Raw genomic sequence first — 23,766 nt, 5'->3', positions numbered from 1 at the left:
GTGGGTGTGCTGAGTCACAGGAGGAAAGAAAACAAAAACACTTAGAATTACTATTTGCAAGACATTGTGCTAGCTACCCAAGGCATCTCTAGGTCTCAATAACCACATTTGTTGATGTTTCTAGACCAGGATTTCTAGGTAATAAAGTCTATTTACTAGACCATAACCAGAATTATTTTATTTTATTTTGTTTTTTTTCCAGGATTATTTTAAAAGAAAGATGCAAAACATAGTAGAAAAATGGAGTGCAGTGCATGGAGTAAGGCAAATATTGTGTAGTAAAATTTCATTTCAGTTATTCATGCATGTGTTTACTGGGTCATGATGTAAAACACATTTCATGTTGTGGTTGGAAGTTCAAAAGTTTGAGAGTGCTCCCCTTAGCATCACATATAATAAAGCTGAAATGACACTGAGAAGATTAGTATGGCCCCTTTGCAAGGATGCCATGCAACTTCATGAAGTGTTTCATAATTTTTATGTTGTATAATTTTTATCACATTAAAAAGTCTGAGAAATCTGGGATTAGATGTTCTTTATGGACCCCTCTCTTCTATTCTATAGCCTGTGACTAGCCTACCAAGAACCTTTCTGTGACCTCCTCTTACTTATTATCATGCAATTCTGGCCTATAATTTATATTTTTAAGGGGAAGGTAGTATGGTGTAGTGGTTAAAAGCACTCTCTGAGTTAGCTAAGTGTATGTTTGAATTTAATTTCTTAACTTGTTAGTTAAATGACCTAGAAAATGTACCCAATCTTTCTCTGCTTTGGTTTTCTCCTATAGGTGGTAACACTTAGGACAAATGATGGTTGTTTCATTAAATAAGATGGTGTAGGTAAAACTCTTAGCACAAATCACCTTGTTCACAGAAAGTGCTCAGTGTATGGCAGCAATGATCTGACTTCTTGTCCCATTCAGATTTTTAAAAAAATATTTATTTATTTGAGTGAGAGAAAGAGCATAAATGGTAGGGAGGGACAAAGGCAGAGGAGAAGCAGATTCTCTGCTGAGCAGGGAACCCAACACAGGCTCAATCCCAGGACCCTGAGATCATGACCTGAGCCCAAGGCAGACACTTAACTGGCTAAGCCAACCAGGTGTCCCCCACTCAGGTTTTAAGGCATAGTGTATAATTTAGTGCCTAGCATATACAAAATCATAAATAAATATCTTATGCTTATCTGATTGGAAAAACAAGGATTTTAGCCTCAAGCAGACCCTAATGCCAAAGAGCAGCCATTCTCTGTTGGCATGCCGTGTTACCATACAGGTCTTGGGATGAGAGGCAGGGCATTCTGTGTGTCTTCTACCTACACATCTCTTTAGCCTTTTCCTCTGATATGGTCAGCTAGACCTGGGAAGGTAAAGCAAGAGGAGGCAGATCCTGGCTATGATCTTGCTTTCAAGGATCAAAACAGCCATGACATTTCAGTCCCATCGAAATCAACAGATAGACAGAAACTCAGGATCTCTATCAGAGACTGGACATCTATCTGAGAAGGTCTCAGAAAGAAGCGTAGGACAGAAACATGAAAAAAGCTGGTGGCCCAAACACTGAGAAACTTGGGATAAGATTCAGATAAGCAACTCACTAGGTCCTAATTGCCTCAGAAATGGGCTGGGAACCAAGACATTGTCTTGTAAATGATTCATTTCAGAAAATGTCTACTAATCAATTGTTAGGGTTTCTGTAAAGTAGTTTCCCCTGGATTTATAGATGATGATCATGTGAATTGGATCATTGATTCTAGAATGAGATAAACAGTAATACTGGTAACCTAATCTACTTACTCCAAGTAGCTCCAAAGAAATTAGCTGCCGTTAGTGGAAGCCAGCTCATTACCGAAGAGTGAAAAGAAACCCATTCATCATGGCAGAGCCACACACCAGCCCAGTCTCCCTGGAGCATTCAGCTATGCTGAGATATTGACGGAGAAGGGGATAATGACCCATAAATAGATAGATGGGAAAGGAGCAGGGGGTGATGAGGAGGATTGAGGGAAGCCTCCTAAAATTGCACAAGGAAAAATGGGCCTTAAAATCATAAGTATGTCAAAGTACAGTACTATAAGGACTATATAAGTAGCATCACAAAGAATAGAACTGTTGAAAGTAGTCCCTTGATGCTAGCATGTTTTTTCTGGAAGAAAACTTAGTTTGAAATTGGTGAAAAAGAAAAGAAAATGTATGCGAATAACATAGCCCCACCTAAAAATATGTTGCTAACACAATGGTTTTTCAGGAAAGAAAAGGCAAGGATGCCTGGAAATAGCTTGCGTCTAATCAGCCCCCATCCCAAGCAATCAACTGAAGTCCAGGAAATTCCATATGTAACCAGAAGAATAGACATCCTGGAGCATTTTGCCACAGTTAAGATTAGCGGAAACAGACCCCCATCAGCTCTAGTAACAAAAAAGAACTAAAGGTGAAGAAATCGCTGTGGGTCCCTGTGCCTCCCCTCTGGGAAGGTGGTGGCCTGAAGGCGAGAGGGGAGGGACAGGGGTCATTGCTGGGGCCATACCAACAGCCTTTGCTCTGTGACCACCCCTTCAACAGCAGTGCAGAGTGCTGTGTTTCTCCTGGGAAAATAATAAAAACGACGGTGGCTAAGGCTCAGCTTATCCTCCTGATTTATTCTAACAATCCTTAAAAAATTGTTTACATAGCAATGGTTTATGATGAGCACTTTTTGGGTCTTGTTTAAGAAATCCTTCTCTACCCAAAGACTGTAAGGGTCATTCTGCTGTATTTTCTTCTAAAAGATTCCTCCAAGTTTTCCCTTTCACAATGAACTCCTCCTTCTCTATAGAAATGAAAATCACGAAGAGCACAAACCAAAAAGGAAAAGACACATAAATGTAACTTCATTGAAATTAATAGCTTTGGCTTACTGAAAATAACATAAAGAGAGTAAAAGATCAGCCACAAAGTGAGAAGATGTTGATATCACACCTGACAAAGCAGTTGGATCCAGAATATATAAAAGATGCCTGCAACCTGTCAAAAAAATGACCAGAAAACATGGGGAAAAATTCACAGAAATAAGCATAATGTAATTCACAAAAATAAATCAAGATACTAACTCAACTTTGAGGAACCTGGGTGGTGCAGTTAAATATCCAACTCTTGGTTTTGGCTCCGGTGATGATCTCAGGATCCTGGAATCCAGCCCCGCATCGGGTTACATGCTCAACACAGAGTCTGCTTGAAATTCTTTCTCCCTCTCTCTGTGCTTCTCCTTTTCTCATGCTGTCTCCCTCTCCCTCAAGTAAGTAAATAAATAAATATTTAAAAAAATAATCAGGGAAATGAAAATTAAAATCATAATGAGATACTATTTTATATCCCCTAGATGGACCAAAAATTACAAAGTCTGATAATACTAAATGCTGGCAAGAAAAATAAAAGAAAAAAAATAAATGTTGGCAAGGATGTGGAAAAATGGAATCTTATATACTACTATTGGGACTGTAAAACAGCACAGTTTCTTTGGAAAATAACTTGGCATGTCTAGCACAGGTAAAGATTATATTTCTGTGGCCTGGCAATTCTACTCTTGGGTGTGCACCCTAGAGAAACTCTTGCACGTGTGCATTAGGAGACATGTGTAAGACCATTAATGAAAGCACTATCCTTATTTTTGAAAGTAAGCAGAACTGAGCAAATTTTGTTTGGGGAAAAAATACATTGTGGTCAACTATTTTTAAAAAGCCAGGGTATGATAAACACAAAAATCAGGAAAGTGGCTGAATGTTTGAGGAGAAGGCAGGGGGATGGAAATTGGAGAGGAGGACAAAGTTAATTTCAATTATATTGTTAATGTTGGGATCTTCTTTGGCCAAGCGGGCTCATGTGTATCGCACATATTCCACTGTAGGCACAGAATAGTACATAATAAATTGCTTTTCATTTGTACAAAAAGATGAGTGAATAAAGAACAAAAATTTCTAATGGCTCAGTGCCAAGAAAAAATTAGATCTTGCTAACATCAATCTCACTGGAATATGGGTAAAGGGTCATCTGAGAAGTGATGGATTGCTCTCTGTCAGGGAGGGTCTGCATAATATGTGTGCCCCTGGAGCTCCTCCCAGAACGTAGGCAGCTGGCCTTGTGACCAGGCCTGTGCCCAGGCTTATACCCTGTTACTCAGGTTGGCAAGTGGCCTGAGTGGACAAGTGGTGAGCAGTATGAGAAAGATATGCCACTTAGCACATGAATGTTGTACGTGGTGAGATCTATTTTAGATAATTTTCCATGCAGAAAACTGAGGGCTGCTCTGGGGTAAGGCCTTTGTTCCACTATTGGGGATACTCTACTTTTTACCTTGATTGTGTAAATTTGACATTAAACTAAAGCTATTTTTTTCAACAGTTATCAATTTTAATTGTTAGTCTAAAGACTCAATACTTGGGTCTTGGTGCTGTGGGACTATGTAGCCTCAGAATTACTCATAAGCTACAACTCTTTTTCTGTTGCTGTTTGTATTTTTAATATATTTGCATTTTCCCCACTCTCTTAAAAGGATTATAAAGTCAACCAGATGGCAGGATTTTCTAAAGCCCTGTTTTGTTCGTCCTTGATGTCGAAACTCGGCAAATTAAGCTTTTTATTTTGAAAAAATTATAAATTCAAAAGAAGTTGCAAAAATAGTACAGAGAGGTCCCATGTACCATTTACTCAGTTTCCCCAATGATTATACCTCCCATAACTATGGAACAATGTCAAAAATAGGAAACTTGGGATCCCTGGGTGGCGCCAGCGGTTTAGCGCCTGCCTTTGGCCCAGGGCGCGATCCTGGAGACCCGGAATCGAATCCCACGTTGGGATCCTGGTGCATGGAGCCTGCTTCTCCCTCTGCCTGTGTCTCTGCCTCTCTCTCTCTCTCTCTCTTTGACTATCATAAATAAATAAAAAAATTTAAAAAAAATAGGAAACTGACATCAGTGCAATGTGTGTGTATTGTTCTACGCCATTTTATCGCATGTGTCTGTTCACGTACCCACCATCAAAGTCAAGATGCAGGACATCATCATTGCAAAGATTTACTTTTGGAGACAAACCAAAGGGAAATGAACTCTGGGAAATGAACAAAGGGTTGCAGAAAGGGAGGTGGGTGAGAGGTTGCGGTAACTGGGTGACCGGCACTGAAGAGGGCACTTGATGGGATGAGCACTGGGTGTTATACTATATGTCGGCAATTGAACTTCAATAAAAACAAAACAAAACAAAACAAAAAAACAGAAAAACCCACAAAGATTTCCTTTGTAGTCATACCTAGTGCTTCCTCCCACACCATCCCTAACCCCTGGCAGCAGTTAATTTACTTTTTATTTTTATAATTTTGTCATTTTTAGAATGTTATATAAATGGAATCATTTGGTATATCGCCTTTTGAGATTGGCTTTTGTCACTCAGCCAGGTGCCCCTGAGCATAGAGTTAGCTCATGTTTTTTTTAAATCTACTCTGTCAGCCTCTGTCTTTTAATTGGCACATTCAGACCACTTACATTTAGTGTAATTATTGATATGTTAGGGCTTAAGTATGTTTTTACTTTATTTTATGTTTTTTATTCTATTTTCTTTCTGTTCTCCAGGTTGTAATTGGTCTATCTCTAAGCACTAATTCTTTCCTCTGTCCTCTCTATTCTGTCGTTGAGCCCATCCAATGAGTTTTTAAATTTAGATGATTTATTTTTGCAGTTCTAAAATTTCCATCTGATTCTTCTTTATGTTTCTTATTTCTTTACTGAGATTTTTTTTTCTGTTTTTCATTTGTGTCAAGTATGTTTGTTATTCCTTATTGAAGAATTTTTGTGATAGCTGCTTTAAAATCCTTGTCAGGTAATGTCAGCATTTATGAAATTTCTGTGTCGGCATCTGCTGATTGTATTTTCTCATTCGAGTTGAGATTTCCCTGTCCCCCTCCCCTCCCAACCACCCTAGGTTTTTAGTATATTAAGTAGGGTTTTTAAGATTGTATCTTGGATTATTTTGAATATTATGTTATCAGACTCAATCATATTTAAATCTTCTGTTTTAGTAGGCTGCCTCTAATACAGTGCTGGTAGAGGAAAGTGGGCACTGTTTCATGGCTATCTGTTGGGGAGAAGACCAGGTTTTCCTCTTAGCCTCTGTGGACACTGAGAGGCATGGAATTTCATTACTGTTGTGTGGAGGTAGGAAATCAGACTCTTTACCAGGCCTCCACTGGGACAAGTTGGCAGGGGTGAGGGGAGTAGGAGGAGGAACCCCTTGATACTGCTCCCACTGGGCTTTTGATATCGGCAGTGGGGCCACATTTTTTTCCCAAAGGGTTTCCTTAGACTATAGTAGCTATTGTCTAAAAGTTTACTATCTTGCTAGATTGTTCCTTTCCTGGTCCTTTTAGAGAGAAGAGACTTTGGGAGGACATTTTTTGTCTGTGCCCATTGGCACTTCTTGGTTGTCCAGCTTCTCAAGCATCCAGGCTGGGATAAAGGAAAAATAAAACCCAGAGCATTCCCCCACTGTGCCATTCTTTGGGTCATGAGGTCCTTAATCTGCCTTTCCTCTAAAGTTCAAGTCTTCTTATATTTCTTTTATATGTATTATTTAATGTTTTAAACTCTGTTTAGTGGGAGTAATACGGGGAAGTGTATCTACTCCATTTTGTTCTGGAACCAGAAACAGTGAATAAGCTTTAACTGAATGGATTGGTTAATCTCTGCCCTTCTTCTCTATTTCCCAATGTTCATAGAATAGAAAAGAGTATACAACCGACACTAGAATACATACTAATTTGGAAGAAACAGAGGGTCATCTTTATAGACATGGTAAAGAAGTTGTTAGAACATACCTTTCTCCATCCAGAGATAAAGGAGCCACATTTTATTTGTTTTTGTTTGTTTCTTTAAAGTATCTCACTACAAAAAAAATCACAGAAGTTGGATCTATGTTGAGAAGTCCTATGTCATTAGTCGCTATAATTCCTGATGCCTTGTTTATTGACATACAAATAGCACAGGCACTTGTTCTAGTCACTGGGGATACAGCAGTAAGCATAACTCGGTGTTTTGGTATTTGGAGATAATGTGATGTGGTCCAATTTTAATTTATCAAAATGGATACTCAGTGAGTTTTTTCAATATGGGAACTTCTTTCTTCAGTTCTAGGAAACTTTATTTATTTCATAATTTCTTTCCCTCTATTTTCTCTGTTTGTTTGGAACTTCTATGTGTAGGATATTAGACCTACTTTTTTCTTTTTTAAAATTTTATTTACTTATACATGAAAGACCCACAGAGAGAGGCAGCAACATAGGCAGAGAAAGAAGTAGGCTCCCTGCAGGGAGCCCCATGTGGGACTTGACCCCCTGACCCAGGATCACGCCCTGAGCTGAAGGCAGATGCTTAACCGCTAAGCCACCCAAGCATCCCTAGACCTACTTTTTTGATTCTCTAATATTTCTTATCCTTTTGATCCTCTTTGGTTTTCTAATCTTTTCTTATCTTCTCCTTCATATTTTATACCTTTATGTCTTTGAAATATTTTTCTCAATTTTTTCAGTTTTATTAATTTTTTATTTCTGCTATCTTTTAATTTCTGAGATTTATTTCCTGTCTTTTTTTAAAAGACCATTTATTTATTTATTCACAGAGAGAGGCAGAGACACAGGCAGAGGGAGAAGCAGGCTCCCCATGGGGAGCCTGATGTGGTACTTGATCCCAGGACCCTGGGATCATGACCTGAGCCAAAGGTAGATGCTCAACCACTAAGCCACCCAGGCGTTCCTATTTCCTGTCTTACACTTTTTCTGATTCTGGCATCAAGTTATTATAGTCTCATGAGATGATGTGAGTTTTTCTTTTCTTTTTTTTCTTTTCCTTTCTCTTCTTTTTTCTTTCTTTCCTTCTTTCTTCTTTTGTTCTCTGAGTTTGTACAAGATGGACATTATCTATTCTTTGAATCTTTGTAGAATGCTCAAGTAAACTGAGGACTGATTTTCACTTTGTGGAGATATTTATAATTATTTTTTTCTTTAATGTAGGATTATTTAAGTTGCTTTTGTTTTTTTTTTCCTTTATTATTATTATTTTTAAAGATTTTATTTATTCATGAGAGACACACACACAGAGAGGCAGAGAGAGAAGCAGGCTCCATGCAGGAAGCCCAATGCGGGACTCAATCCCGGGACTCCAAGGTATGGTAAGGTAGGTGTCCAACTGCTGAGCCACTCAGGTGTCCCTTGTTTTTTCCTTTAAATTTGTCCATGTTTTTTATGTTTTAAAATTTATTTGTTATTAATACTGTTATCCTGTCAATCTCTTCTGCATCAGTAATAATGTTCACTTAATTATTTCAAAGATTGTTAATTCATTCCTTTTCTTTTTTTCTCTTCTCAGTTTAGTCAGAGGTTTGTTGATTAGTGTTTTGAAAGAGCCAACTTTTGCTTTGATAATATTCTGTATTTTTATTATACTAACCTAAGCTTATATATTTACTACTTCCTGTTTTCTACTTTATATACTTTATTTTTTTATTACTGCATTACTAAGTTACATACTTAGCTTGCTAACTTTTCAATCTTTCTTTTTTAGAAAAAACGTTTAAGGGAATCCCTGGGTGGCTCAGCGGTTTAGCGCCTGTCTTTGGCTTGGGGCACGATCCTGGAGTCCCGGGATCGAGTCCCGCGTCGGGCTCCTGGCATGGAGTCTGCTTCTCCTTCTGCCTGTGTCTCTGTCTCTGTCTCTCTCTCTCTCTCTCTCTCTGTCTATCATGAATAAATAAATAAATAAATAAATAAATAAATAAATAAATAAATAAATCTTAAAAAAAAAAAAGAAAGAAAAAACATTTCCACGGGCACTGGGTGTTATTCTGTATGTTAGTAAATTGAACACCAATAAAAAATAAATTAAGGGATCCCTGGGTGGCGCAGTGGTTTGGCGCCTGCCTTTGGCCCAGGGCACGATCCTGGAGACCCGGGATCGAATCCCACGTCAGGCTCCCGGTGCATGGAGCCTGCTTCTCCCTCTGCCTGTGTCTCTGCCTCTCTCTCTCTCTCTGTGACTATCATAAATAAATAAAAATTTAAAAAAAAAAAAAAAAAAAAAAAAAAAAAAAAAAAAATAAATTAAAAAAAAAAAAAAAAAAAAAAAAAACATTTCCAAATTCCTCTTTCAGTGTTGTTGTGGCTACATCACACATGTTTCATTATCTTTTCATTATGTATTTAAAATTTTTCCTTACAATGTTTTCTTTGATGAAAGTCATTTAGAAGCATGTTTTTAAAATTTCAAAAACAAAAGAGATTTGATTATATTTTTATTTCTTGACATAATTATATAATTCTTACATAATTATATATTGGATATAATTATATATTAGTTTCTGACATAATTGCATATTAATCAGATAACTTGTTTTGTATAAATTTTAATTCTTTGAAATTTGTTGAGATTTATTTTATGGTCTTACACATAACCAAATTTCATATGTATTCTATGTATGTTTGAAAATAATGTCAATTTACCAAAATCTAGGTGTATTGTTCTGTACATGTCCATTGGATCAACCCTGTCAATTATATTGCTCAAGTTCACATTTTTACTGTTCTCTTTTTGTTTATCTGGTCTCTCACTTACTAAGAAATATATATTAAAATTTCTCACTATACTGATAATACTACTGCGTGTTAATTTTATAGTTTCTACATCTTGCTAACAAGTTTAATTTTTTAAAAATTATGTAGTAATTCTGTGTCTTTAATAATGTTTTGTGCCTTAAATTTGATTTTATCTGATGTCAACTTAACTTTTATTTAATATTTGCATGATAATATTGTTTCATCCTTTTACTTTGAAACTTTTTGTGTCCCTAACTTTGAGTCTCTTGTAAATAACATAGGCGGATTTATTTTTTTATCCAGTCTGACAGTCTTTGACTTTTAACTAAGGACTTTATGCACTTACATTTATTGTGATTACTGATGTATTTGAATTCATTTTGCCATTTATATTATGTTTTCTATTTATCTTTTTATATATCCTTTTCTCTTTTTTATTACTTTATTTTGGATTAATTTTCTTTTTTTTCTCTTTTAATTTCCCCCTCAACTAATTGGAAATTGTATCCCTATTTTTACTTTTAAATGATTCCCTAGAAATTATAGAATGCATTTTAATTTAGCAAGTCTAAAATTCATTCATTCATTCTTTTCTCAAATGATATAACAACTTAAAATGCCTTAATTTTTGTTACTTTTCCCAACTTATGAATATTTGCTATAATTATCCAATACTTTATAGTTCTTATAGTCATTAATCTCTCAACTTACAATGTTGTTTTAGATTCACCCACTTATTTAACATTTTCTTGGCTCATGATTTCTTCCTCCATCTCAGACTTCCCTGGGGGCTCATTCTTCTTTCTTGAGTACATCTAGAAATTCTTTTGGAAAGGGTGTCTCAATTTTTATTTTCTGAATATTACCTTAATTTTGTTATTGTTCTTGATAAACAGTTTTGATGGTATCATTCTTTTTTTAAAAAAAGATTTTATGTATTCATCTGAAAGAGAGAATGTATATGTGACAGCACACAAGTGAGGGGGCAGGGTATAGGAAGAGGGAGAAGCAGACAGAGCAGGGAGCCTGATGCAGGGCTGGATCCCAGGACCCTGAGCTCATGACCTCTGCCAAAAGCAGATGCTTAACCAACTGAGCCACCCAGGTGCCTTTTGGTAATATCATTCTTGATGGTTATTTCCCTTCTGCTTAAAAAAAAAATTCCACTATTTTCAGATTTCTCATTGTGCCTATTTGTAAATCAAATGTCAATCTAACTTGCTCCTTTGCCAGTAATCTGTCTTTATTTTCCTAGCTGCTTTTAAGATTTTTTTCCTTTCTTTTCTTTTTCCTTGTCTTTTCTTTGTTTTGTTTTCTTTTCTTCTTTTCTTTTCTCTCTCTTCTCCTTCCTTCCTTTCTTCCTTCCTTCCTTCCTTCCTTCCTTCCTTCCTTCCTTCCTCCCTCCCTCCCTCCCTCCCTCCCTCCCTCCCTCCCTCCCTCCCTTCCTTCCTTCCTTCCTTCCTTCCTTCCTTCCTTCCTTCCTTCCTTCTTTCCCTCTTTTGGTGTCCTGCAATATCATTACAATGTATCTCTTGTATTTCTTTTTATTTATTCTGCTTGGGATTCATTGGGTTTCCTAAAACTGAGGATTTCTGTCTTTTGTAAATTCATAATAATTATTTGTCTACGTCTCTTTGAATATTGCCTTCTTCTACATTGTTCTCTATTTCTTTCTTGTACTCTGATTTGATATGTTAGATATCTTAATTGTAGTCTCCATGTCTTCTTTATCAAATATACATGTTAATTTTTGTTTTTTTCTTTAAGGTTTAATAGCTTAAAACTTGCAGATCTCTGTTAGTTTATAAGTAAGTATATTCCAAATGTTTTGATTAGGAGGATTCTAATCACAAAACCAGCATAAATTACTGCAAATCTATTTAAAATCTTGCTCAGTGAAATCAATGGCACAGTAGCTGGGCCCTTATCCTAAATATATTGGGTGCACACTTCTTGAACTCCCTCAGCATCTGCAGCATTGAACCCAGATTTCTTCCTTTGCTTTACCCTTGTGTTGAGTCCAGCTGTAAGCTCGGGCAATGGGAATTTTTCTATTATAGCATAACATTTACCTATAAATATCTTTATAATTTGGACTTGAATCATAGAATTGCAGCAACATGTTTGTTTTTAGAGGAATTATGACTTGTGCAACTTTACTTTCAGTGATATGTATCCACAATCACATCTATTCTTTTTGAACAATATGTAACATGTCTACAACAATGGTTGATTCACAACTCATGTAGATTCTCCACAATCCTATATCTGTGTAGGAAGTATGGAAAGACTGGAAGCTAGAGCAGTGATTGCCACGACAAATGAGTGTGGCTGGCTTACTAGATAAATTTATTCCTTCTCTTAACTGGCAATCCTAGTTGCCAATCAGTGTGTTTATAATCATGAAAGAGATTGTATCTGGATGTGCTCAACGAAAAGTTTCATCAGCTCTTTCAAGGTGTGCCAAAGCCATTTTATAATTCCTCATTCAATTCTTACTTCCTGTGAATTTGCAAGGATACAGAGTTGGTATTTTTGTATGTGGACGAAATGTAACAAAAACAAAACTTTGCTAACTCAAGCTATTCATCATAGGAAACTCCTCCAGTTACAGTAGGGACTATTCCTGGCCATTTATAATATGTGATTACATAGTTCATTAAGTCCTAATGATCTTTAGGTTTGATATTTCCCATTGGTCCTCAAATCTTCCATCCAAATGCACTATTCTGTTAAGTTATGGCATATAGATAATAAAAAACAACTTTTTGGCTTTGACTTCCTCCATATTTATGTTCAATCTCTGTTTCTCCCAATGTACTGTATTTTGTTGTTTTTTTAAAAAGATTTTATTTATTAATTCATGAGAAACACAGAGAGAGAGAGAGAGAGGGAGAGAGAGAAAGAGAGAGAGAGAGAGAGAGAGGCAGAGACACAGGCAGAGGGAGAAGCAGGCTCCATGCAGGGAGCCTGATGTGAGACTCGATCCTGGGATTCCAGGATCATGCCATGGGCCAAAGGCAGGTGCTAAACCACTGAGCCACCCAGGGATTCTCTGTATTTTGTTATATCAACAAGAATTTCTAAAGCTATTGGCAAATCTTTAAAGAGTTCTTTGGCAAATATGTGATCTACTCTCTGGAGGCATAGGCATTGAAATGAGAACCTATGCTTTTATTTTTAAGTTCCATATTTAATTTGGATCTCTTTTTGGTGCCCTTGAAATCCATTTGTTCGAGAGAATAAAGTGATCAACACTCTTCTTATTTTCTCTTAAGCTTCCAAGATCAATCAATCAGAGCCCAACTGTGGAATTTGAGAACCCAGAGTCTTCAGAGGCCACTGAGTCTATTTTCAAACATGTAATTCAGCTGTGGGAACATCCAGAACAACTTGTATAGTGGCTTATGTATTTCATTGGCACCTCTGATCAGGAGCCTCTCAGAGAAACCCTAGAGCCATGAGCAACAGCATGGCTCAAATGTCCACTGCTACCATCTCCTCTCCTTGTCTTAATTTCCTTTTTTTTTTCAATTTCTTTTTCTCTTTCCTGCACATTGAGTAACTTTTTCTTCCACTTCATTAATTCTCTCTTCTATTGTATCTAATGCTTTATCCATCTACTGAGTTTTTAGTTTCATTTATTATGTGGGTATTTTTTTTAACCTGGAAGTTCTATTTGGTTCTTTTTATCAAATCTACTTGATCTTATTACATAGTTTTTATACTTTGTTATACTTCAACTATTCTTTTAAAAAATGAGCATATGGGGCACCTGGGTGGCTCAGTTGGTTAACTATCTGCCTTTGGCTCAGGTTATGATCCTGGGGTCCTGGGATCATGCCCGTGTCAGGCTCCCTGCTTGGTGGAGAGTCTGCTTCTCCCTCTCCCTCTGCCCTGCTTGTGCTTTCTCTGTATTTTTCTCTCAAATAAATGAATAAAGTCTTTAAAGAAATAAAGTAAAGGGATCCCTGGGTGGCGCAGCGGTTTGGCGCCTTCCTTTGGCCCGGGGCACGATCCTGGAGACCCGGGATCGAATCCCATGTCGGGCTCCTGGTGCATGGAGCCTGCTTCTCCCTCTGCCTGTGTCTCTGCCTCTCTCTCTCTCTCTGTGACTATCATAAATAAATAAAAATTAAAAAAAAATAAAAAAATAAAATGATATAAATAAGTATATCAAATTTACCTATTTTATATTTAATTAATAATTGCAATATCAGCCATGTTTGTGACTATAATCCTATTGTTTGTGATTTCTACTTATTCTCATTCAAATGATTTGTTTCCTCTTGTGTTTTATATTTTTATATTTCAGTGAGTTTATATTTACCTGAGGAAATATTTGAGGCCTTAGTTTAAGGTATGCATATTTACCAGGAAAACATTAGTAATCTTGAGTCATTTTAAATTAAATTCTAAGGTAGGTATTTTGGGATCACATATGTAATGTGAATTCTAGATTCTGGCTTTAAATTCTCATGAGAACCCCTTGTGAATGGTAGTTTTAGACTCTACTCAGAGTCAAGATTGAGATTTAAAAGTTTCTTTACTATTTTCCTTTGTGGGATAGATTTTCTTCTTTTGGTTTGCCCTTGCATTAAGAATGTCAACTTCTAGGTCCTGGCCTATTTAGGTATTTTTTCTTCTGTCTTCACCCTGTTCAGGTCCTAGGCATTGCATAATTCATTATCCCTCCTTGATTTCCATTAAAGTGAAGACTCTAGGCCACTAGGAGTAAGTAAATATCCCCAGAGTCCCATTGTGGCAGGGTGGTTACCTCTGAAAATTTCTGTTTTCTCACATTTTTAGACTCTGCTGATTTCCATTATTTTCCTGAAAGCTCATTTAAGCATTTTAAGATCTTTTATCTAGCATTTTTAGGTGTCATAAGCCATGGAGGTTCTTCATAGTATTTGTTCTTTAAGTTGTGGGAGGTAGAAATTTTGGCATTATTTCTAAATATTCTAATTTATAAGATTTCTATTGTAAAGTAAGCTGAATTGAGGAATTAATATAGTTCTCCTCCTACCCCAATAAAACTATCCTCTGAACACATTAGACTCAAACTCCTGAGTTTTGGGGGCCACATTATCATTTTACCTCATTATAGCATGGCTACTACTGTCCCTTTGCTACCCGGGACACCTTCTGCCCGTAGAAGATAGACTAAATATAGAGAAAGTGATGAGGAACAGTGTCTCGTTCGTGGATCAGCACCCAGCATGAATTACTTATTTTGAGCTTCACAACAACCTAATGAAATGGGTACCATTGCTTTCATTTTATAAATAAGATCTCAACCTCAGTGATGTTCAATAACTCATTAGAAGGACACAAAAGGAGCTGAAATGTTCTGAAAGATCATCCAGGCATGTCTTCCTACAGCAGGCCTTCAGAGAATCCTGTCAGTCAATTATTTATCCATCCATCTATCCATCCAACCATCTATCCATCCACGATTTCATTCAATAAACCTTTTTTGAGAACTTGCTATGTGTGTGGTACTGTGCTAGATACTGATGAAAAAAATGGATAAGACAAAGAGTTTACATTCTCATATGGGAAGACATATAAACAATTTTAATATATTGAAGTGAATTAAATGATAGGAGTTATGAGAACATTGGAAAAGGCATCACCACTGAGACAACTCATGTATAGCTTTGGGGTGGGAAAAGGGAAGGTGGTTGCTGACTGGAATGGGAGATGAGATAGAGCACAGAGATAAGAATATCAATAGCATGTAAAGATGGAGCACTCTTTTGGGAGCTGGCTGCTTTTTCTCTAAAAGAAGGGGAAATAAGAGCTTAAAACTATTGCCTTTAAAAAGGATTTATTCCTTACTGTTACCAGCGCAGAAGCTGTTTCAGTTCAGGTTCAGCCACTTGTTGGATGGAACAGATCAGTGGTGATTTGGTTATCCAGCCTGTGATCTTTTCTGGAATTGAAACATCACACAGAGGAAAGACTTGTCTGGTGCAACTGCTTATAATTGCATTTTCCTCTTGATTGTTCAAGCCCTGATATCAGAAGCTCTAATCCAATTTTCTCATACCCCATCTCTGTAGGTTCCATGCTGGGTCTTGCAAAATTAAGCTATAAGCTTTTCTTCCACCAAAGGTTCAAATCTGAGCACAGATGTCAGAGTTAATCCAGTTACCCCGGCACTCTTAAACCCCTAGAAAAGTAGATTTGTCTTGATGCCTTTTTAATGGCGTGGTATTTTCCTCACTCAGCAATTTTCTTCACTTTCTTGGTTATACCTAATTGAGTTTATCTTTGTCTAAACCAACATGATGGACAGACCTTTTGGCAAGTGGACTGTGTTTATTCCCAGGGCTTAAAATGTGGGTCATAGACACTGCCAGAGACTCAATATCCACTGGGAATCCTTATACCACTCTAGCTGTTTGTTCTGAAAACAAAACTGTCATCAATGATCCTGGAAAACAGAACCTGGAGCTTTAAGGATGTTGTAGAAGTTACATGATATTACAGCTAAACTGAGTATGCCCGGTGGTGTTAATTGGGGTCAACTTCCAACATGCTTTTGAGGTCTGTGATTGCTACCACTACAACCTAAGTCTCTTAAAGGCTACCTACTTATCAGTAGTTCAACCCAATCCTTGGTCTTTTAGATAAGTCATTTACCATCAGAGTTGAACATACAATTTGAGATTGGGGCCTTTCCTAATTCAGCTTTTGCTGAATGATCTCTAATGAGTCCTTTATGTCTGTGATTCTTGGCAGTACAGTTTGGACAGGACAGAAAGACTTGTCTCAAATTCCGACTATAGCACTTTTGAAATGTATGACCTTGGGCAAATGACTTCTTCATGAAGCTCTTCATGAGCTTCTTCATGTGCAAAATTGGACAATAATGTTCATCTCAAAGGTTTCTTATGAGGACTAAGTGAGATGCATGTAAAACATCTAGCACAGGGCATGGCTTAGAGTCATGCCAGTATTTACTTATCACTGGATCAATAAATAAAGTAAGTAGTATCCTTCTGATTTCCTAACTAACAAAGGCATCATGTCTTCAGTTCTACCAAGAATGGGTTGCCAACTGATAGCCAAGAAGAGAGAGACTACAGATTTTGGTTTAAGATTGTATGGAGAGGGATCCCTGGGTGGCGCAGCGGTTTGGCGCCTGCCTTTGGCCCAGGGCGCGATCCTGGAGACCCGGGATCGAGTCCCACATCGGGCTCCCCGTGCATGGAGCCTGCTTCTCCCTCTGCCTGTGTCTCTGCCATTCTCTCTCTCTCTCCCTGTGACTATCATAAATAAATAAATAAATAAATAAATAAATAAATAAATAAATAAATAAAAATTAAAAAAAAAAGATTGTATGGAGAGCAAGAATGACAAGTCAAATTGAAAACTGGTAGACTGGTTTCCTACACTCACCTCTGCCCAATCTTTGGCAAACACTTTACAATATTGCAAGAAATATTAAAGAAAAGGGGGAGGACCTTCAGAAGGTGAGAGAGGTTGAAATCATGCCATTGTTTTGCAGCCCTGGTCCTGTCTGTTGCCACAGCCCCAGTCAATCATTCCCATTGTGTACAGGTCTCTACTGCCTGCCGTGCCTCTTTACTTCTCACTCTGGGATTCTTGAGATCATTTTGTCTGTGTGCCAGAAGCTGGGTCCTAAACTAAAGGAGCTCTATTAGGTGTGGTGGTGAAGGAGGCATGCTGAAAACTAACTGTAGGAAGAGCCTCACCACATTTGTGTGCTGGGTGCTGTGCTTAGGAACAATGGCCACAAGACAGCTTCTCTGTCCCTAAGTTGCTCACCACAGTTCAGTGTATGAGACAAGCTAGCACATAGGCAATGCCATTGCAGAGCTGTGAGTGCCACACAGATTTCAACATAGGGTTCTAGAAGTCCCAGCCCGGGGACAGGGACATCAACGCTCAGAAGTAAAGTCGTAAATAAGGAGTCAGCCAAAGGAGCTGACCTGTGTGCGCATCCATGCAAGTACCTCTGTGTGTTTATTGGGCTATAAGATGGGGGTGGGGAATGTGAGGAAGAGACAGAGAAGGAGCATTTGGAAAACACTTCTTCTGTGAAGTTACACCTTGCATGGTGCTTAGAAGTGAGAAGAGGAAGGGATATTTGAAGAACTATTTGCCTGACTGCTACTGACACCACACCTCACCTCTCTGGTGTCTGGGGAGGGATCTCTTTTGTCTATGGAAGATTTCCCTGTGACTTGCCCAGCAGCAAGGTGGAGGATTCCTTTGCTCTGAAGACCCACTGTGAGAGCCAAGTCCTTTTCTCACTTCATCTCTTTGGTATTCATTTCTTCTTTTTTCTCTTCCTCCAACTTTACTTCCCTAAATGTTTCTACTGCAACTCTGCTATGTTGGAAAAGCTTTGCTGTCATGTGGGGCTCTCAGGGAACAAACCAACAGGTGTAGATCTGGGGTGTGACCATCCTCACTAAGCATACCTTCGTCATCAGGCGTGGACACTCACCATCTGAGCTTCCTGCTGTGTTGAGTCCCCCACTTTGGCCCTGGCCCCTACTCCCCAGGACCTCCTTGACAGCTTTCCTCTTAAAAAAAAAAAAAAAAAAAAAAAAAAAAAGGTGGATTTTCTTTCAGCTCCTGTGTTCAGAAAAAAAACAAAAAACAAAAAACAAACAAAACAAAAAACAAACAAACCAGTTTTTCTTCCTGCATCTCAGTTATGTCTCTCAACTCCTAACTGAAAACGTTTTACATTACCCAAATCCTGACTAGGAAAAGCATCCATAATCCACCATTCACAGAATGAGAGATTGCAATAATCTCAATCTCCCTCCTTCTTCTCTCTTTCTCTCCCTTTCATCTCCTCTCTCACTCTCCATCTCTCTCTCTCCTTCCCTTCTCCCTCCCATCACATGCAAAAATCTTTTAGCTATCTCTGTCTTCAACTTTCAAAAGTTTTACAATGATCATTCCCCAGTTTCCTAGTCTCTCAGCCTTTTCTGTGCAATCCTAAATTTATGTCTTTCTAAAAGTGTAACTAATATTTGAGACTTGAATATATTGAATATTGAATATATTGAATATATGCTACATTCTTATATATATATATATAAATTATATATAAATTAACTCACTCCTTGAAAAAATCATGAGAAGTAAACGTGATTCTATCTACTTTTTTAAGTGAAAAAAAGGGTCAGAGATATAATTTGACTAACATCACCAACTAGTATATAGTTGAGAATTCAGGTCAAGTCTGACTCAAAAGGAAAAGGAATACAAAATTCCTTTTGCATTTTATAATTTTTTTCTGATTATGAAACATTTATGTAGAAAAATTCAAATAAAGGTGTACCTTCTCAAAGCCTACATCCTAACTCACCATTAACATTTTGCGGTTTGTGTTCTGTCTTTATCTTATGCAATCTTAAATATATATTTATAAAATTGGCACATATAAATACATGCATATATTTTTCCAGCTTAATTGAGATATTATATGTAATATACACACATATCACCTTGTGTGAGTTTAAGGTATACAATGTGATCATTTGATACACATATATAGCAAAATGATTGCCAAAATAAGGTAAGTTAGCACACCTATCACTTCACATAATTATCTTTTTCATACAGAAGTTTTGGTGAAAATATTTAAGTTCTACTTTCTTATTAACTTTTAAGTATACAATATAGTATTATTAATATACCAGTTACCATACTGTGCATTAGACCCCCAGAACTTGTAAATGGAGAGTTTGTACGTTGCGACCAATGTCTTCCCATTTACCCCAATTCCCAGCCCCTGGCAACTACCATTCTACTTTCTATTTCTGAGATTTCTGAGTTTGGCTTTTTAATTCTATAAATAAGTGATATCATACAATATTTGTCTTTCTCTGTCTGACTTATTTCACTTAACATAATAGGCATGTGTGTGTGTGTGTGTGTGTATATATATATATATATATATATATATATATATATATAATTTCTGCAACAGATTAATTTCAGGCTAAATTTCACCTATTCACACCCTTATCAGAAGTATATAAAATCATCCCACTGAACCTCTTCTAACAATAACTTCTTAAAAATATTTCTCAGTTGTTTGTTGATAAACAATTACATCACTGTTTAAATTTATAATTCTTAGATTCCTACTACATTGAATATTTTTCAAATGTTTATTGATCTTTTATATTTCTTAGCTTCCTTTTCCTTAGAGCAAGACTTGACAAACTACAGTCTATGGGCCAAATCTAGTTCTCAGTCTGTTTCTGTAAGCAGAATTTTATTGGGATACACCCACACCCCTTTGATTTATGTATTTTCTATGACTGCTTATGTGCCTTTTTGCAGAGTTGCATAATTGTGAAAGAAATAGTATGGTCTGCAAAGCCTAAAAATTTACCATCTGGACCTTTATGAAAAAGTTTGTTCACCCCTGCTCTAGAGAATAGACTCCTATATTGTCAATCTCCTATTTCCTTTATCTTGGATTTTTAGTACTTTTCTTATATGTCTTAAGTTGATTTTTTCCCCTGCTACTCATCCTCAGTAAGAGAGATATCTCTAGACTATGTGTTTGCCAGTAAGCAGGATGCAGGGATTTCCCTTGATTGTCCTTACTGAATACCAGCCTTCTGGTTGAGTCCTTTCTCAGGTTTACAGAAAAGTGATTGTACATTTTATTCCTAATTCCCAGTGTCCAGCTGGTGCTCATTAACCTGGCTCTGGGATTCTAAGAAAAGATTTTCTATCTCCATCCACAGTTTGTTTCACTGATATAAACCATTAATGAAATCACTGGCATTTCTATTACGTTTGAAAGGCATTATGATACAATTTTTATAAGCATGGATTCTGGAATCAGATTGTCTGGTTAACATATAAGGTCTACCACTTACTAACTGTGAATTTGGGTAAATTACTTTCACTCATTTGCAAATTTCCCATCATCTGTAAAAATCATGAGGATTATGCTATTATCTTTCTCATGATGGTTATAAGGAAGACAGTGCTCCCTGGGACATCCATGGATTCCTCAACATTTCCCAGCCTCTCTTGCTGTGATTGGGGCCATGTGACTAGTTCTGGTCAATATGTTATTTCAAGAACAGGGCAGGTAAGAACCAGTTTGCCCTCTGCATTCCTCTCTTTCTGTACAACAGTGCCCTTGCTTGGTATCTCAAAGTGGAGGGAACCTGAATCCTTGAAGTACCAGGTGCAGGAGAGTCTCTGCTTACCCAAATTAAACTTTGAATGAGCAAGAAATAAATTTTGTGTTGTACCAAAGATGGAGATTTGGAAGTTTTTTATTTTATTTTTACCACAACATAGTTTATGCTATTCTGACTAATAGGAGATTGTTCTAAACACTAATTAATATATAAAAGTACTTGGATGAATGTTTAGCATATTAAGTGCTGTGAGAATGTTTTCCTTCTTACCCCTCTTTTTATTATTAAAAGGACAATAATTCTTAACGTAGACTCTTTTGCTTTCTACTCACACCTTAATCCCTCTACTTATTATTCTACTTATAAAGAAACACCTGCATAAGGATGCACAATGTTGCCTCAGAGAAATTAGTAATCCACAAGTAGGTCTAGAATATGACTTAAAGTAAGTCTTAAGTAAGTCTTAAATATGACCCTGTGTCCCTGAGCAAGGGAAAGAAATACATGTGTCTTGCTACCTTCTCTCAGGTTGCTAGGAGTTCTGTTTCACGTGGGAAAGCACAAACAGACCATCGTTTTGTGTTCCCAGTACACTCCCATTCACCTTACAATTAGTAGAAATTTCTCCCGGATTCTGCAGTAGGCTGTTTTGTCTCTCAGTGTTAATCATTTTCATCTGTTTCATCATTTTCATCTTTTCACCATCAGTCTTGTTTCTGATCTCCACTGGTATTCATTCACTCATGCCTCTTACACAGATTGCATTCAGTCCATACATTCTTAATAAAGTTATTTTCATTCCAGAGCTGTTTGCTTTGATTACTCTTTCATTAGCTGGAACATGGGACATAGGAAAACAGATATGAGTAAGAGAGTTGCTGAAGTTCAGTATTTTCAATCCCCTATATTGTTGCTCATTTCAAATAGCAAGCCATCTTTTGTTTCTTCTTTGACATAGCAGGTATGCATAATGTAATTTTCTTGTTCTTGGAAAATGCAACCCTATTATTCACTGTCTACATTGGAGCTCCACTATATATCATCTCTCCATGCAGTTTTGAAGTCTATAGATTTAAGAAAGTATAAACGGGCCAATGATTTAACTTTGGGTGGAAAAAGTGAATAGGGGGCAAATCACGAGGGGCTTTAAATGCCAAACTTAAGACTTTGCTTTGTATGGAATATGGTAACTTGATACGATATGCACTTTGGAATGATGATCCTGGTAAGAAACATGGAAGGCAGGGAAGAGGAGGATGGTAAAGAGGCCTGGAACAAGGTGAATAAGAATGTGGGTGTGGCCCAAGAGCATTTAGTTTACTGATTCACCCTTCAGGGAAGAGTAAGGAATGATGGACAGTTGTAAGGAAGGTAAAACTGATAGGACTTAATGTCTGGTTGAAGAAACTATAGGGTGATTCTAGGTTTCTGACTTGAGTCACTGTGAATGCTGGTGTCATTTATTCATCAAAATTCAGCCACAAGAGGCAAAGAAGGTTTTTGGAAGAGATAATTTCTCTTTTGGATGTGTTATGTTTGCGATGTCTTTAGAACAGCCTGTTGGGATGTCTGAAAGGCATTTGAATGTACAGGCCCAGAGCTCAGAGAAGGTAGCCAGAGTAGGGAGGAATAAAGAAGTAGCTCAGGAATCTTCAGTGGAGGGGAGACAGCTGAGAGATGGTAGTGCTGCAGGTGGAGCCCTGAGATGTGCGAATAGGCAGCTGGGACAGGACGAACAGCAGCAATGTTACTGAAGGAGAGCATTAGTCTGCTGTGCCATGACACCTGGGGAGTCCCAGAGATTCCAAAGGGGAGAGAATCTTAAAGGAGAGGAAGTAGATGTTCAGCTAATGTTGAGGTCCTGGTGGGACTCTGGAGCCAGCAAAATCAGGCATATTAAAGTGATCTCATTAGCACCTACTCGCAGAATGGTTTATCCGCTTGTCCTCCAGGGATTATCTTACTATTCAGTAACAGAAAGGCTCATGTTTTGCTCCTTTTTTTTTTTTTTTTTTTCTTTTTTTTTCTTTTTTTTTTTTTTTTTTCTTTTTTTTTTAAATAAAGATTTAATTTATTTGTTTATGAGAGACACATGGAAAGAGGCAGAGACACAGGTAGAGGGAGAAGCAGGCTCCCTGAGGGGAGCCTGATGCGGGACTCGACCCAAGACCTCAGAATCACAACCTGAGCCAAAGGCAGACACTCAACCACTGAGCCTCCCAGGTGCCCATGTTTTTCTCTTCAAAGCACTATCTTGGTCTTTTGCCTCTTTCATCCACACAGAGACTATTGCCCCATGTGGAGGCAGCATGTTGTGAAATAGCAGGGACTCTAGAAACTTTCAGTTTAGATCTAAATTCTGGGTAGAAACTAACTAGGTAAAATTGGTAAAACTGCTTTGCTTCTAGGAGCCTCGGTTTCCATGTGAACCTCATATACTGTTGAGAAGATTAAATAAGATAATATAAAAACATTTGACATAGGTGGTTTTCTTTATTTATTTTAATTGATTGGTACTTTTATGCTTTAATGTCAGGTTGTCATCCAGAGACCTTTTTTCCCCACAAAAGAGCACCAGTGTACCACCTTCTGGCAAAGGTTCCAGTGCCCTTCACTGATGTCCAAGAACCTGACCCTCATTTTAATAAGTGTTGGCTTTAGCTTCCTTTCAGGTATGCATCTGATAGACTCTGACTAATTAAATAGAGTTCTCTTTCACTTTGATGAAATTCCAGAAAACCATTCAACGAAACAGATGGGTTCTCTCCCCTTTATATGTGGACCTTGGAAATTGCAGTCAAATCCTCTGATAGTTCAGTCTTGTCTAATGCAACTACTTTTTTTTGAGTAGCATTGACAGAGATCACTGCCATCTCTGTTTCTCTTTCTGCCCATGAAGGTCTCATCTATCTCATTCATCTCTTTGAGATGCGTGATCTCGAATTCTTCTTTTATTTATCCCTGTGGTCACTGATTGAATTTCACATCCTCTC

The 23,766-nt window shown here is 37.4% G+C and overlaps 1 non-coding gene across 1 annotated transcript; it reads left to right on the top strand.

Annotated features, from left to right (window-relative positions):
- The first annotated feature begins 371 nt into the window (after positions 1 to 371).
- On the top strand, positions 372 to 478 carry LOC119865522. Its single transcript, XR_005369124.1, has one exon. It is a non-coding gene; the product is annotated as a U6 spliceosomal RNA (small nuclear RNA).
- Positions 479 to 23,766: the final 23,288 nt, after the last annotated feature.

The sequence above is a fragment of the Canis lupus genome, chromosome 13, assembly GCF_011100685.1.
Source record: "Canis lupus familiaris isolate Mischka breed German Shepherd chromosome 13, alternate assembly UU_Cfam_GSD_1.0, whole genome shotgun sequence".
In the NCBI taxonomy this organism is placed as follows: domain Eukaryota; kingdom Metazoa; phylum Chordata; class Mammalia; order Carnivora; family Canidae; genus Canis; species Canis lupus.
This window is presented reverse-complemented; position numbering and strand designations above follow the sequence as displayed.